The sequence below is a fragment of the Bos javanicus genome, chromosome 4 (genome assembly GCF_032452875.1).
Source record: "Bos javanicus breed banteng chromosome 4, ARS-OSU_banteng_1.0, whole genome shotgun sequence".
Taxonomy (NCBI): domain Eukaryota; kingdom Metazoa; phylum Chordata; class Mammalia; order Artiodactyla; family Bovidae; genus Bos; species Bos javanicus.
Window position 1 is genome coordinate 99,866,114 of NC_083871.1, and position 14,750 is coordinate 99,880,863.

Consider the following 14,750-nt stretch of genomic DNA (forward strand, 5'->3'; position numbering starts at 1 on the left):
ATGATGGTGATGCCAGAAGAATAGGGAGTAAGAAAAGCAAATGATGAAAATAAACATTAAAATGAAGCCACCATTTAGTTATCCAGTTACAATCTAACTCCAATCATTTCTGCAATATATTTATAGTCTTATTATATAGAAGTCTGCAACCATTGCTTTCCAATTACTGTAAAAATCACAGTATATCTATTAATGGAAAAGTTTAAGAATTAAGATGGTAATATTAATAATATACACACAAAATAAAATGTCAAAGATAACTGTAAACTTCTGTTACTACACTTACAACCTGTGGAAGAGTCTAACTTTTGATAATGGCTAGAATTTCAGCACTTATTATTCATCAATTTTGGGGAACAAGGCAAATTATAGTAAATTGTTACAAATACCTACAATGCTTCTAGAAGCTTGAATGCACAAAATGAGGATTTTTTTTTAAAAATTCTCCTTCAAAGCAACAGGAATGTATAAGAATACACTAACCAAGCAGAAATCTATATCAAACTGAGAATCAGAAGAACTAGCTTGATGTTTTTGAGTAACAATGTAGACTACAACCTACTAGGTCAAAACTAAAATTGCTGAAGTAGCAAAATTAGATTTATAAGATTATGTCTCCTAAACAAAGACTAATCAATAAACAGGTCTTAGAGGAACAAGTATAAAGTGCCCTGTACTTTAAGTGTAGGTGTAACTATAGAGAAGGATGAAGGTTGAGAAAACGAGGAGGGAGAGGAAAAACAGATGAGGAGACTATATCATAAGCTTAATACCGAAATTTGAGTAAAGAAAACTACAGATCATTCTCATAAAAACATAAATACAAAAATCCTAACACAGTATTAGCAAAACTAAATTCAACAATATTAAACTAGAGTTTTCCCAGAAGTGCAAGGACTTCATAATAGGAGTATTTATCTCCTCAAAAGGTAAAAACAAACAAACAAAAAAACAACTGTTCACTTCCAGAAGTACTTAAAAGTCACTTAATAAAAACCCACTATTATGTCCTTATGAACTCTCTTAACAAAACAGGAATAAAAAGATTACTCTATAACATGATAATCGGTATCTAGCCTAACACATTTTAATAACAAAACATTAAAGGAATTTTCAGTAAAATCAGGAATAATGTAGGATGCTATCATTACTATTAACATTATTTCAAAAGCTGTTCAGTTCATTTCAGTTAAGTCGCTCAGTCGTGTCCGACTCTTTGCGACCCCATGAATCGCAGCACGCCAGGCCTCCCTGTCCATCACCAACTCCCGGAGTTCACTCAGACTCACGTCCATTGAGTCAGTGATGCCATCCAGCCATCTCATCCTCTGTCGTCCCCTTCTTCTCCTGCCCCCAATCCCTCCCAGCATCAGAGTCTTTTTCCAATGAGTCAACTCTTCCCATGAGGTGGCCAAATTACTGGAGTTTCAGCTTCAGCATCATTCCCTCCAAAGAAATCCCAGGGCTGATCTCCTTCAGAATGGACTGCTTGGATCTCCTTGCAGTCCAAGGGACTCTCAAGAGTCTTCTCCAACACCACAGTTCAAAAGCATCAATTCTTCGGTGCTCAGCTTTCTTCACAGTCCAACTCTCACATCCATACATGACCACAGGAAAAACCATAGCCTTGACTAGATGGACCTTTGTTGGCAAAAGTAATGTCTCTGCTTTTCAATATGCTATCTAGGTTGGTCATAACTTTTCTTTCAAGGAGTAAGCGTCTTTTAATTTCATGGCTGCAGTCACCATCTACAGTGATTTTGGAGCTCAAAAAATAAAGTCTGACACTGTTTCCACTGTTTCCCCATCTCTTTCCCATGAAGTGATGGGACCAGATGCCATGATCTTCATTTCTGAATGTTGAGCTTTAAGCCAACTTTTTCACTCTCCTCTTTCACTTTCATTAAGAGGCTTTTTAGTTCCTCTTCACTTTCTACCATAAGGGTGGTGTCATCTGCATATCTGAGGTTACTGATATTTCTCCCAGCGATCTTGATTCCAGCTGTGCTTCTTCCAGCCCAGCGTTTCTCATGATGTACTCTGCATATAAGTTAAATAAGCAGGGTGACAATATACAGCCTTGACGTACTCCTTTTCCTATTTGGAACCAGTCTGCTGTTTTCAAAAGGTGTAGTCAATGTTAAATAAAACTTTAAAATTAAGCAATATTATTATATGTAAAGAACAATTAAAAACAGAAAATGAAGACAAACACGTATTACCAATATCATAATAAAATGGGAACATTTCACATACCACAAGAAGAAATAAAAGCATAAAAGTAAATGCCTACATTCTGTTAAAAACAAACAAACAAAAAAAAAAACACAGGTTTTTAAAACTGACCCAAGGGACTTCCCTGGCAGTCCAGTGGTTAAGACTCCCCACTTCCACTGCAGTGGGCATGGGTCCTATCCCTGGTTGGCGAATAAAGATACTGCAAGCCACAGAGCACAGCCAAAAATCCTAAAAAATGAAAAAAAAAAAAAAAGAAAAACTGACCCCAAACAAATAGAAAATCTAGACTGCCTCTAAAGGTTAGTGCAATTTTATTTGTATTTTAAAATATTTTCAAATGGCTTCATGAATTAGTCCTCAAAAAATTTAAAAGGTAAGTAACACAAAACTCAGACAAACTCTTACAGAGAAGAGCAGAAGAGGAAGCACTTCCAGAGGCCTTTTATGAGGTAGTATATTCTGCTATCATAACCTGACAAAAACATGACAAGAGAAGAAAATTCCCAAAAAAGAATCTTCATGAACACAGACCAAAAAAATCTTTGAAACTTAACATAATACATTAAAGAAAATATATCATGACTGTGATTATGCCAGGGATGAAAAGTTAATTTAACATTCAAAAGTTAGTCATTGGGTAACTGAACAAACTGCCAATGAGAGTATACTAGGATGCCAGCGACACTAAAGAATAGAATCTAATGTCAAGCAGCCCAGATACCTGCACAACCCACGGCCTTAGTGAGCAAGTTCATGTGAAGATGAAGCTGCTTGATGGTCAGGAAATCAGGATAAAGCTGCTCATATGTAAATCAGTTATCAGTGGGCTCTAATAGCCCATTACTTTCATCCTCATTTATTGATTCATATGTATATTTTAAATGTATTATAAAGTAAACGACAAAAGGTATTAAACAATACTTTGAAATAAAACATTACAAACACACTAAAAAAATCAGTAAGTGGAAATCACCACATTAACCAAATAAAGAATCATGATCAACTTGAAAGATGCAGAAAAGTGACAAAATTTAACATCTATTTATGATAAAAACTCAGCAAATTAGAAACAAAAGGAAACTTCCTCAATGTAATAGAGTATCTGTAAAAAGCTTACAGCTAACATCATACCTAATTGGTGAAATACTGAAAAATTTTCCTGAAATCAAAAAGTCAAGACAGTCTGCTCTCAACTGACTTATTCAAACCTTTTGCTAGACAGATGGGAGGGAGGGGACATAAGTCTACATACAGCTGACTCATTTCATTGTACAGCAAAAACTAACACAACACTGTAAAGCAATTATACCACAATTAAAAAAGAACAACTTTTTTTTACTAGATGTCCTAGCCAGTAGAGCAAGACAATAAACAAATAAAGATCGTGAGACTAAAACCAGTCTTTATTTGCAAATGATATAACTTCATACATAGAAGATCCAAAGGAACAGAAAAACTACTTGAACTAAGTGAACTTAGCATGACCACTGGATAAAAAGGTATACACCAACATCTACTGCATTTCTAAAAACTAGTAACATACAATACAGACAGAAAGTAAAACCACAACACCACTTAGCATTAAATAAAACATCAATTACTTAGGAATAAATTTACTGAGATCTGAAACACCTCTATACTGAACCACAAAATACTGCAGAAATGAATGGAGAAATTCACAATGCTTATAAATTGGAAGACATGATATTTTTAAGATATCAACTATCCTCAAATTATTTATTCAAAGCAATCCAAATCCAAATGGATTTTCATGAAGTGAAAAGGCAAGCTAATATTGCAAGATAAAGCTCAAAACATCTAACAGAATCCATACCCAAAATATATAAAGAACTCCTACAAATCAATAATAAAAGACAATACAATTTACAAAAATGGTCAATAAGCAATTAATGTGTTCAACATCACTGGTCATCAGGGAAAAGCAAATAAAAACTACACTGAGACATTACTACACAATCACGAGAATTGCTATAATCAATTTCAAGTGTTACTGAGGACACGAAGCAACTAGAACTGCCATACTTTGATTAGAGTGTAAAACAGGACAACTATTTTTGGAAACTAGCAGTTTTTAATAAAGTTAAACACACACCTACTCTATAACCCAGAAATTCCTCAGCTAGATATATACTCAAGTAACATGAGTGTGTATGACTAACAAAAGATTTGTACAAGAATCTTCATAGCAGCATTATTCATAATAGCTTCACTTCCTTCCCCCACAAAAAAAGGAAATGATTTAAACGTCCATCAACAGAGGAGTGGATGAACTGTGCTATATTCATACAATGGAATACTACTTCACAACAGAAAAGATATTACTATTACAAATAACTACTTCAATAAATTTCAAAATTATTATGATGTCTAGAGCAAGGAGCCAAGCATAAAGGAGCACAAGATTTCATTACATAAGCTAGCCAAAAGTCAGATGCTTTTTCATCATGGGGGGTTGGAATGCAAAAGTAAGAAGTCAAAAGACACTGGGAATAACACGTAAGGTTGGCCCTTTAGCACAAAATAAAGCAGGGCAAAGGCTAACAGAGCTTAGAGAATGCACTGGTCATAGCAAACACCCTCTTTCAATAACACAATAGACAACTTCTACATGGCCATCACCAGATGATCAATACTGAAATCAGACTGATTCTGTTCTTTGCAGCCAAAGGAGAAGCTCTATAAAGTCAGCAAAAACAAGACCTGGAGCTGACTGTGGCTCAAACTGTGAGCTCCTTATTGCAAAATTCAGGCTCAAAATGAAGGAAGTAAGGAAAACCACTAGACCAGTCAGGTATGACCTAAATCAAATTCTTCATGATTAGACAGTGGAGGCGACCAATAGATTCAAGGGATCAGATCTGGTAGATAAGAGTGCTGGAAGAACCATGATGGAAATTCATAACACTGTACAGGAGGTGGTGACCAAAACCATCCCCAAGAAAAACAAATGAAAGAAGGCAAAGTAGTTGTCTGAAGAGGCCTTACAAATAGCTGAGAAAAGAAGAGAAGTGAAAGCAAAGGAGAAAGTAAAAGATATACCCTACTGAATGCAGAGTTTCAGAGAATAGCAAGAAGAGATAAGAAAGCCTTCTTAAGTAAACACTGCAAAGAAACAGAGAAAAACAATACAGTGGGAAAGACTAGAGATCTCTTCAAGAAAATCGGAGGTATCGAGGGAACATTTCATGAAAAGATGGGCACAATAAAGGACTGAAATGGCAAGAACCCAACAGAAGCAGAAGAGATTAAGAAGAGGTGGCTAGAATACACAGAAAAACTACAAAAAAAAAGGTCTTAATGACTTAGATAATTGCTATGGTGTGATCACTCACCTGTAATACGTGAACCGTGAACTTCCTGATGTTCAAGTTGGTTTTAGAAAAGGCAGAGGAACCAGAGATCAAATTGCTAACATCCGCTGGATCACTGAAAAAGCAAGAGAGTTCCAGAAAAACATCTATTTCTGCTTTGACTATGCCAAAGCCTTTGACTGTGTGGATCACAATAAACTGTGCAAAATTCTTCAAGAGATGGGAATACCAGACCACCTGACCTGCCTCTTGAGAAATCTGTATGCAGGTCAGGAAGCAGCAGTTAGAACTGGACATGGAACAACAGACTGGTTCCAAATAGGAAAAGGAGTACATCAAGGCTGTATATTGTCACCCTGCTTATTTAACCTATATGCAGAGTGCATCATGAGAAACGCTGTGCTGGAAGAAACACAAGCTGGAATCAAGATTGCTGGGAGAAATATCAATAACCTCAGATATGCAGATGACACCACCCTTATGGCAGAAAGTGAAGAGGAACTCAAAAGCCTCTTAATGAAAGTGAAAGAGGAGAGTGAAAAAGTTGGCTTAAAGCTCAACATTCAGAAATGAAGATCATGGCATCCGGTCCCATCACTTCATGGGAAATAGATGGGGAAACAGTGGAAATAGTGTCAGACTTTATTTTTTGGGGCTCCCAAATCACTGCAGATGGTGAGTGCAGCCATGAAATTAAAAGACGCTTAGTCCTTGGAAGGAAAGTTATGACCAACCTAGATAGCATATTCAAAGCAGAGACATTACTTTGCCAACAAAGATCCGTCTAGTCAAGGCTATGGTTTTTCCTGTGGTCATGTATGGATGTGAGAGTTGGACTGTGAAGAAGGCTGAGCGCCGAAGAATTGATGCCTTTTAACTGTGGTGTTGGAGAAGACTCTTGAGAGTCCCTTGGACTGCAAGGAGATTCAACCAGTCCATTCTGAAGGAGATCAGCCCTGGGATTTCTTTGGAGGGAATGATGCTGAAGCTGAAACTCCAGTACTTTGGCCACCTCATGCGAAGAGTTGACTCACTGGAAAAGACTCTGATGCTGGGAGGGATTGGGGGCAGGAGAAGAAGGGGACGACAGAGGATGAGATGGCTAGATGGCATCACTGACTCTATGGACGTGAATCTGAGTGAACTCCAGGAGTTGGTGATGGACAGGGAGGCCTGGCGTGCTACGATTCATGGGGTGGCAAAGAGTCGGACATGAATGAGTGACTGAACTGAACTGATCACTCACCTGAAGCCAGACATCCTGGAGTGTGAAGTTAAGTGCACCTTAGGACTCATCACCATGAACAAAGCTAGTAGAGGTGATAGAATTTCAGTTGAGCTATTCCAAATCCTAAAAGATGATGCTGTTAAAGTGCTGCATTCAACCTGCCAGCAAATTTGGAAAACTCAGCAGTGGCCACAGAACTGGAAAATGTTAGTTTTCATTCCAATCCCAAAGGCAACACCAAAGAATGTTCAAACTACTGGACAAATGAGCTCATTTTACATGTTAGTAATGTAATGCTCAAAATCCTTCAAGCTAGGCTTCAACAGTATGTGAACCAAGAACTTCTGGATGTACAAGCTGGTTTAGAAAAGGCAGAGCAATGAGAGATGAAACAGCCAACATCTGTTGGATCATAGAGAAAGCAAGGGAATTAAAAAAAAAAAATCTACTTCTGCTTCATTGATTACGCTAAAGCCTTTGACTGTGTGGATCATAACAAACTGTGGAAAATTCTTAAAAGAGAGGGGAATACCAGACACTTTACCTGTCTGAGAAACCTATATGCAGGTCAAAAAGCAACAGCTAGAACCGGACATGGAATAACAGACTGGTTCCAAAATGGAAAAGGAGCACGAGGCTGTACATTGTCACCCTGCTTATTTAACTTAAATGCAGAGTACATCATGCAAAATGCCGGGCTGGATGAATCACAACTTGGAATTAAGACTGCCAGGAGAAATATCAACAGTCTCTGATAGGCAGATGACACCACTCTAATGGCAGAAAGCACAGAGGAAAGAGACTCTTGTTGAGGGCAAAAGAAGACAGTGAAAAAGCTGGCTTAAAACTCAACATTCAAAAAATTAAGATCATGGCATCATGTCCCATCACTTCATGGGAAATAGATGGGAAAACAATGGAAACAGTGACAAATTTTCACTCCAAAATCATTGCGGACATTGACTGCAACCATGAAATTAAACGACTCTTGCTCCTTGGAAGAAAGTGATGACAAACCTAGACAGTGTATTAAAAAGCAGAGACAACACTGTGCCACAAGAGGTCCATATAGTCAAAGCTATGGTTTTTCCCCGGAGAAGGCAATGGCACCCCACTCCAGTACTCTTGCCTGGAAAATCCCATGGACGGAGGAGCCTGGTGGGCCGCAGTCCATGGGGTCGCTAAGAGTCGGACAAGACTGAGCGACTTCACTTTCACTTTTCACTTTCATGCACTGGAAAAGGAAATGGCAACCCACTCCAGTGTTCTTGCCTGAAGAATCCCAGGGACGGGGGAGCCTCGTGGGCTGCCGTCTATGGGGTCACACAGAGTCAGACACGACTGAAGCGACTTAGCATAGTATGGCATGGTTTTTCCCATAGTCATGTACAGATGTGAGAGCTGGACTATAAAGAAGGCTGAGAACCGGAGAACTGATGCTTTCAAAATGTGGTGCTGGAAAAGACTCTTGAGAGTCCCTTGGATTGCAAGGAGATCAAAGCAGTCAATCCTAACGGAAATCAACCCTGAATATTCATTAGAAGGACTGAGGCTGAAGCTCTGGTACTTTGGCCACCTGATGCAAAGAGCTGACTCATTAGAAAAGACCCTAATGCTCTGAAAGACTGAGGGCAGGAGGAGAAGGGGGCAACAGAGGATGACATGGCTGGATGGCATTACCAACTCAATGGACATAAGTTTGAGCAAACTCTAGGAGATAGTGAAAGACAGGGGTGCTTGGCATCCTGCAGTCCATGGGGTCACAAAGATTCAGACAGGACTTACTGGCTAAACAACAAACAACAGAAGTCAGAATGCTTACTTCTTAGTGGGAACAGTGAAACTGCCTGGAAAGAGGGAACCACCTGATTGTAGAAGTTTCACATTTTGATCTGGGTGTTGGAGACAAGTTTGCATACATATGTAAAAGGTCAAGTGTCTAGTTTTATATAAGAATTGTCCCTCAATTTTGTACTGTGCAAAGGAAAAGAAGGAAAGGAAAAAGAACAAGTGCCAGTTTAAATTTCATGATCTAAATCAAAATTTTCTCTTAAAATGACACCAACAAATTTTTTGTGGAAGGGAGTGTTCTCTATGATACACAGTCCCTCAGATTGTTAAGAATATACCTCATATTCTTTATTCTTTGAATAGCCCATTGAAATGCCATTATTACACATTCAGCCTATTGAATGTCTAAGGGTAATACATTAAGAGGATTTCGACAGTTCTATTTTCTCTCATTTGCCCAAAAACGTCTAAGTTTCAACAGAGCATTCATACTTCTAATACTATGTTAGCTCTTCTCTTTGTGACTTAAAACTAATTGTTAATTTTTTCAAATTCAATCTAAGTTCACTGTAAAATAATTAGCAATTACAAAACTGCAACAATTAAAAAAATGTGAAGTTCCCCACAATCTCATATTCTACTACATAAAGTTTTCTGTATCTACACACCTCAATTACATATTATAAATGTTCACATAATTTAAAAGGGGGAAGGATCATGCTGCACCCTATTCTGGACTCTGGCCCCCGTGCTTAATGCTATCTTCCCTTCATAAGTCATGGGTGATGTCTCTCAATGCATAATATTCTTCTACACAGATGTCCTGTAATTTATTTAGTCAGTCCCCTGTTACGAAATATTTGTTTTCAAATTTTGATCACTGTGAACAATATTGTAACAAACAGTACATTTCTGTTGATTTTTTTCATATCTTTTATTTTTACTATAACTTTAAATGGCCTAAAATGATTCTCTGTGACCATTTAGGGTCTTATTGGTGATTCTGGGCAGATAATGGAGATTTTTTTCTTTGAAGGCCAGATGGCAAATACTTTAGGCACTGAGGGCCACGTACAATCTTTGTTGTTTATTCTTTTGTTTTTACAAACCTTTAAAACTGTAAAATACCATTCTTTAGCTCATGGACCTTACAAAAACAATCCAAGGACAGGACGTGGTCTGCAGGCCAGTTTGCTGACCCAATTTAGATCATGTTTTATAAAAAGACCCATGAAGACAGAAAGTTACCTTAGAATTCTTGGGGGGTGTGCCAGTCATCACATTTTATTGGACAGTGTAGCATAATAAGTTTAATTCTTAGTTATTTTTACTTTGATTTCTTCTTTTAACCACCACAAGATCACCTAACTTCTATCCTGATGAGATTATTAAAATGTTTTATTTAAATTTTAAAATTATAAAGGCTGCTGTGCAAAAAATTTACAATTTTAAAAGGTGCTTATCAGAATCAGTGATTTTGCTAATGTTCATAACTCTCCAGCTTCAACATTCTAGGAATCAGCGAACTAAGATGGACTGGAATGGGTGAATTTAACCAGATGACCATTATATCTACTACTGTGGGCAGGAATCCCTAAGAAGAAATGGAGTAGTCATCATAGTCAACAAAAGAGTCTGAAATGCAGTACTTGGATGCAATCTCAAAAATGACAGGATGATCTCTGTTCGTTTCCAAGACAAACCATTCAATATTATAGTAATCCAAGTCTATGCCCCAACCAGTAATGCTGTAGAAGCGGAAACTGAACAGTTCTATGAAGACCTACAAGACCTTTTAGAACTAATACCCCAAAAAGATGTCCTTTTCATTATAGGGAACTGGAATGCAAAAGTAAGAAGCCAAGAAACATCTGGAGTAACAGGCAAATTTGGCCTTGGAGTACAGAATGAGGCAGGACAAGGGCTAATAGAGTTTTGCCAGGAGAACGCACTGGTCATAGCAAACACTCTCTTCCAACAACACAAGAGAAGACTCTACACATGAAGATCACCAGATGGTCAACACCTAAATCAGACTGATTATATTCTCTGCAGCCAGAGATGGAGAAGCTCTGTACAGTCAGCAAAAACAAGACTGGGAGCTGACTGTGGCTCAGACCATGAACTTCTTATTGCCAAATTGAGACTTAAATTGAAGAAAGTGGGGAAAACCACTAGACCATTCAGGTATGACTTATATCAAATCCTTACAATTATACAGTGGAAGTGAGAAACAGATTTAAGGGACTAGATCTGATAGACAAGAGTGCCTGATGAACTATGGACGGAAGTTCGTGACACTGTACAGGAGACAGGGATCAAGACCATCTCCATGAAAAAGAAATGCAAAAAAACAAACTGGCTGTCTGAGGAGGCCTGAAAAATAGCTGTAAAAAGAGAAGAGAAAAGCAAAGGATAAAAGGAAAAATATACCCATTTGAATGCAGAGTTCCAAAGAATAGCAAGAAGAGATAAGAAAGCCTTCCTCAGTGATCAAATGCAAAGAAATAGTGGAAAACAACAGAATGGGAAAGACTAGAGATCTCTTCAAGAAAATTAGAGATACCAAGGGAACATTTCATGCAAAGATGGGCACAAAAAAGGACAGAAATGGTAGGGACCTAACAAAGCAAAAGATGTTAAGAAGAGGTGGCAAGAATACACAGAAGAACTATACAAAAAAGATCTTCATGACCCAGATAATCATGATGGTGTGATCACTCACCTAGAGCCAGACATCCTAGAATGTGAAGTCAAGTGGGCCTTAGGAAGCATCACTATGAACAAAGCTGGTGGAGGTGATGGAATTCCAGTTGAGCTATTTCAAATCCTAAAAGATGATGTGTTGTGAAAGTGCTGCACTCAATATGCCAGGAAATTTGGAAAACTCAGCAGTGGCCACAGGACTGGAAAAGGTCAGTTTTCATTCCAATCCCAAAGAAAGGAAATGCCAAAGAATGCTCAAACTACCGCACAATTGCACTCATCTCACACACTAGTAAAGTAATGCTCAAAATTCTCCAAGCCAGGCTTCAATAATACGTGAACCATGAACTTCCAGATGTTCAAGCTGGTTTTAAAAAGGTAGAGGAACCAGAGATCAAATTGCCAACATCCGCTGGATCATCGAAAAAGCAAGAGAGTTCCAGAGAAACAACTATTTCTGCTTTATTGACTATGCCAAAGCCTTTGACTGTGTGGATCATAATAAACTATGGAAAATTCTTCAAGAGATGGGAATACCAGACCACCTGACCTGCCTCTTGAGAAATCTGTATTTAGGTCAGGAAGCAGCAGTTAGAACTGGACATGGAACGACAGACTGGTTCCAAACAGGAAAAGGAGTACGTCAAGGCTGTAGACTGTCAATCTGCTTATTTAACTTATATGCAGAGTGCATCATGAGAAACGCTGGGCTGGAAGAAGCACAAGCTGGAATCAAGATTGCCAGGAGAAATATCAACAACCTTACATATGCAGATGACACCACCCATATGTCAGAAAGTGAAAAATAACTAAAAAGCCTCTTGATGAAAGTGAAAGAGGAGAGTAAAAAAGTTGGCTTAAAGCTCAACGTTCAGAAAAGTTACATCATGGCATCCGGTCCCATCACTTTATGGCAAATAGATGGGGAAACCGTGGCAACAGTGGCTGAGTTTATTTTTGGGGGCTCCAAAATCACTGCAGATGGTGACTGCAGCCATGAAATTAAAAGATGTTTACTCCTTGGAAGAAAAGTTAGACCAACCTAGACAGCATATTAAAAAGCAGAGACGTTACTTTGCCAACGAAGTCCACCTAGTCAAGGCTATGGTTTTTCCAGTAGGCATGTATGGATATGAGAGTTGGATGATAAAGAAAGCTAAGCACCGAAGAATTGATCCTTTTGAATTGTGGTGTTGGAGAAGACTCTAGAGAGTCCCTTGGACTGCAAGGAGATCAAACCAGTTCATCCTAAAGGACATCAGTCCTGAATATTCATTTGAAGGACTGATGCTGAAGCTGAAACTCCAATACTTTGGCCACCTGATGCAAGGAACTGACTCATTTGAAAAGCCCCTGATGCTGCAAAGATTGAGGGCACGAGGAAAAGGGGACGACAGAGGATGAGATGGTTGGATTGCATCACTGACTCAATGGACATGAGTCTGGGTAAACTCCGGGAGTTGGTGATGGACAGGCATGGTGAGGCCTGGCATGCTGCAGTTCATGGGGTCTCAAAGAGTCAGACATGACTGAGCAACTGAACTGATCAAATACTCCGAAGATATTCTTTGAAAGGCTACTGTTAACAAACAGTGCTCTCCCAACTCTCAAAGAGTCGGACATGACTGAGCAACTGAACTGATCAAATACTCCGAAGATATTCTTTGAAAGGCTACTGTTAACAAACAGTGCTCTCCCAACTCTGGCTACGTAATGATTCACAGCTACAGCAGTAAACATCATCACCTAATTGTCCCCATCTTATCCCATAGCCTGTCCTTGTATCACCTATGAATTCTTTATTAAAAAAAAAGGTGAAAGAAATGCAATAAATATTAAAAAGTAAGTTGTTTACCAATATACGATTTCACTAAAATGTTTTTAACAGCATCAGCAAATTATACAATTTAAACAATAAGGGTAAGACCAGTGACATTACAAAGAATTAAAAGAGTATGTCTTATGAATATATTCACTTTATATTTTATGCTCTTTTGTAAAATATATACTAAGCAAAGAATACTTGAAGAAGGATAAAAGGAAAAGTTTTTTTAAAAAGAAAACAGAAGATAGACTTTATAGATGCATGGTGGAAAACTAACGGAAAGACAATTCAATATGTTTATAATACTGCCAGCTTTGGTGAACTCGGGGATGCTTCATGAATCTACTGGTTTTGGTTCTTTTGGTCCTAGTAACTAGGTTGGAACATCAGAACCAGTATAGTAAGTTGCTGTTGCTATTGTTCAGTTGCTAAGTTGTGTCCAACTCTTTTGCAACCCCACGAACCACTGCCAGCCAGGCTCCTCCATCCATGGGATTTCCTAGGAAAGAATACTGGCTGGGTTGCCATTTCCTTCTCCAGGGGATCTTCCTAATCTAGGGATCAAACCTGAGTCTCCTGCATTGGCAGCTGGATTCTTTACCACTGAGCCACCAGAGAAGCTACAAAACATAACCTACTCCAGCTTCAGCCCATCTCCCTAGGTCCAATTTCCTTATAATAGGTCTACTTGACAGTCTTTCTATGTGCACTCTAAGAGAGAAAGGAGAAGAAGGGGAGGAAAAAAGAAATGGAGAAATAAAAGATAGTATCAACCACATATCACCAAGACAAAGTATCAACCACATATCACCAAGACAAAGTCTTTTTCTCACAGGAAATTTCACTTTTCCCAAAGTACTTTTGGCCATCATAGGGTCTGGCAGATTTTTTTTACCAAGGAAAGAAATAAACGTGAATATTAAGCTCATTCTCTATTTCAAGTAGACTCAAGACTAGAAAGCACCAGAAAATAAGATATACATATATAATATATATATATATTATATATATATAGCAGGAGATCTAGGTTACAGTTCTGATTCTTACCATAACTTGTTTTGGGTAGCTGGTCAAGCTACTGACTTTCTGTGGATTTCTTTGTTTGTAAAATAAGGGGATTGTATTAAATACTGAGATCTCTCCTGGTTCTAAAATTCTAAAAATACAAGGTGCTTAAACCTCCCACAATTAAGCACAAAGTACCTTAAAGGGACTATGTAACAACTGATAATAGGAAAAAAATAAAATGTTACTTAGGAAATATTAAATAATCCAGCATCTTGTGATTCTAAAATTAAAAACTGCCATAATTCTCAAGAAAATTGTAATATTTAATAAAGCCCAAAGTTTTGATATTTGATGTTAATTCAATTCAGTTCAGTCACTTACTCACATCCAACTCTTTGCAGCCCCATGGACTGTATAGCACACCAGGATTCCCTGTCCATCACCAACCTCAGAGCTTACTCAACTCATGTCCATCAAGTTGGTGATGACATCCAAACATCTCATCCTCTGTCGTCCCCTTCTTCTCCTACCTTCAGTCTTTCCCTTCATCAGGGGCTTTTCCAGTGAGTCAGTTCTTTGCATCAGGTGGCCACAGTACTGGAGTTTCAGTTTCAATATCACT

General features: G+C 38.2%; 1 protein-coding gene across 10 annotated transcripts in view; it reads right to left on the reverse strand.

The window, feature by feature from the left end:
* Positions 1-14,750, reverse strand: part of CNOT4 (CCR4-NOT transcription complex subunit 4) — a 153,702-nt gene that overhangs the window by 101,381 nt on the left and 37,571 nt on the right. Inside the window, exon 2 of one of the 10 annotated variants that reach the window (XM_061414808.1) lies at positions 5,592-5,685. The exons of the other annotated variants lie outside the window; for them this stretch is intronic. The gene's annotated coding sequence lies outside the window, so the exon portion shown is untranslated. The remainder of the gene's footprint in view (positions 1-5,591; positions 5,686-14,750) is intronic. 10 annotated transcript variants of the gene reach the window in all.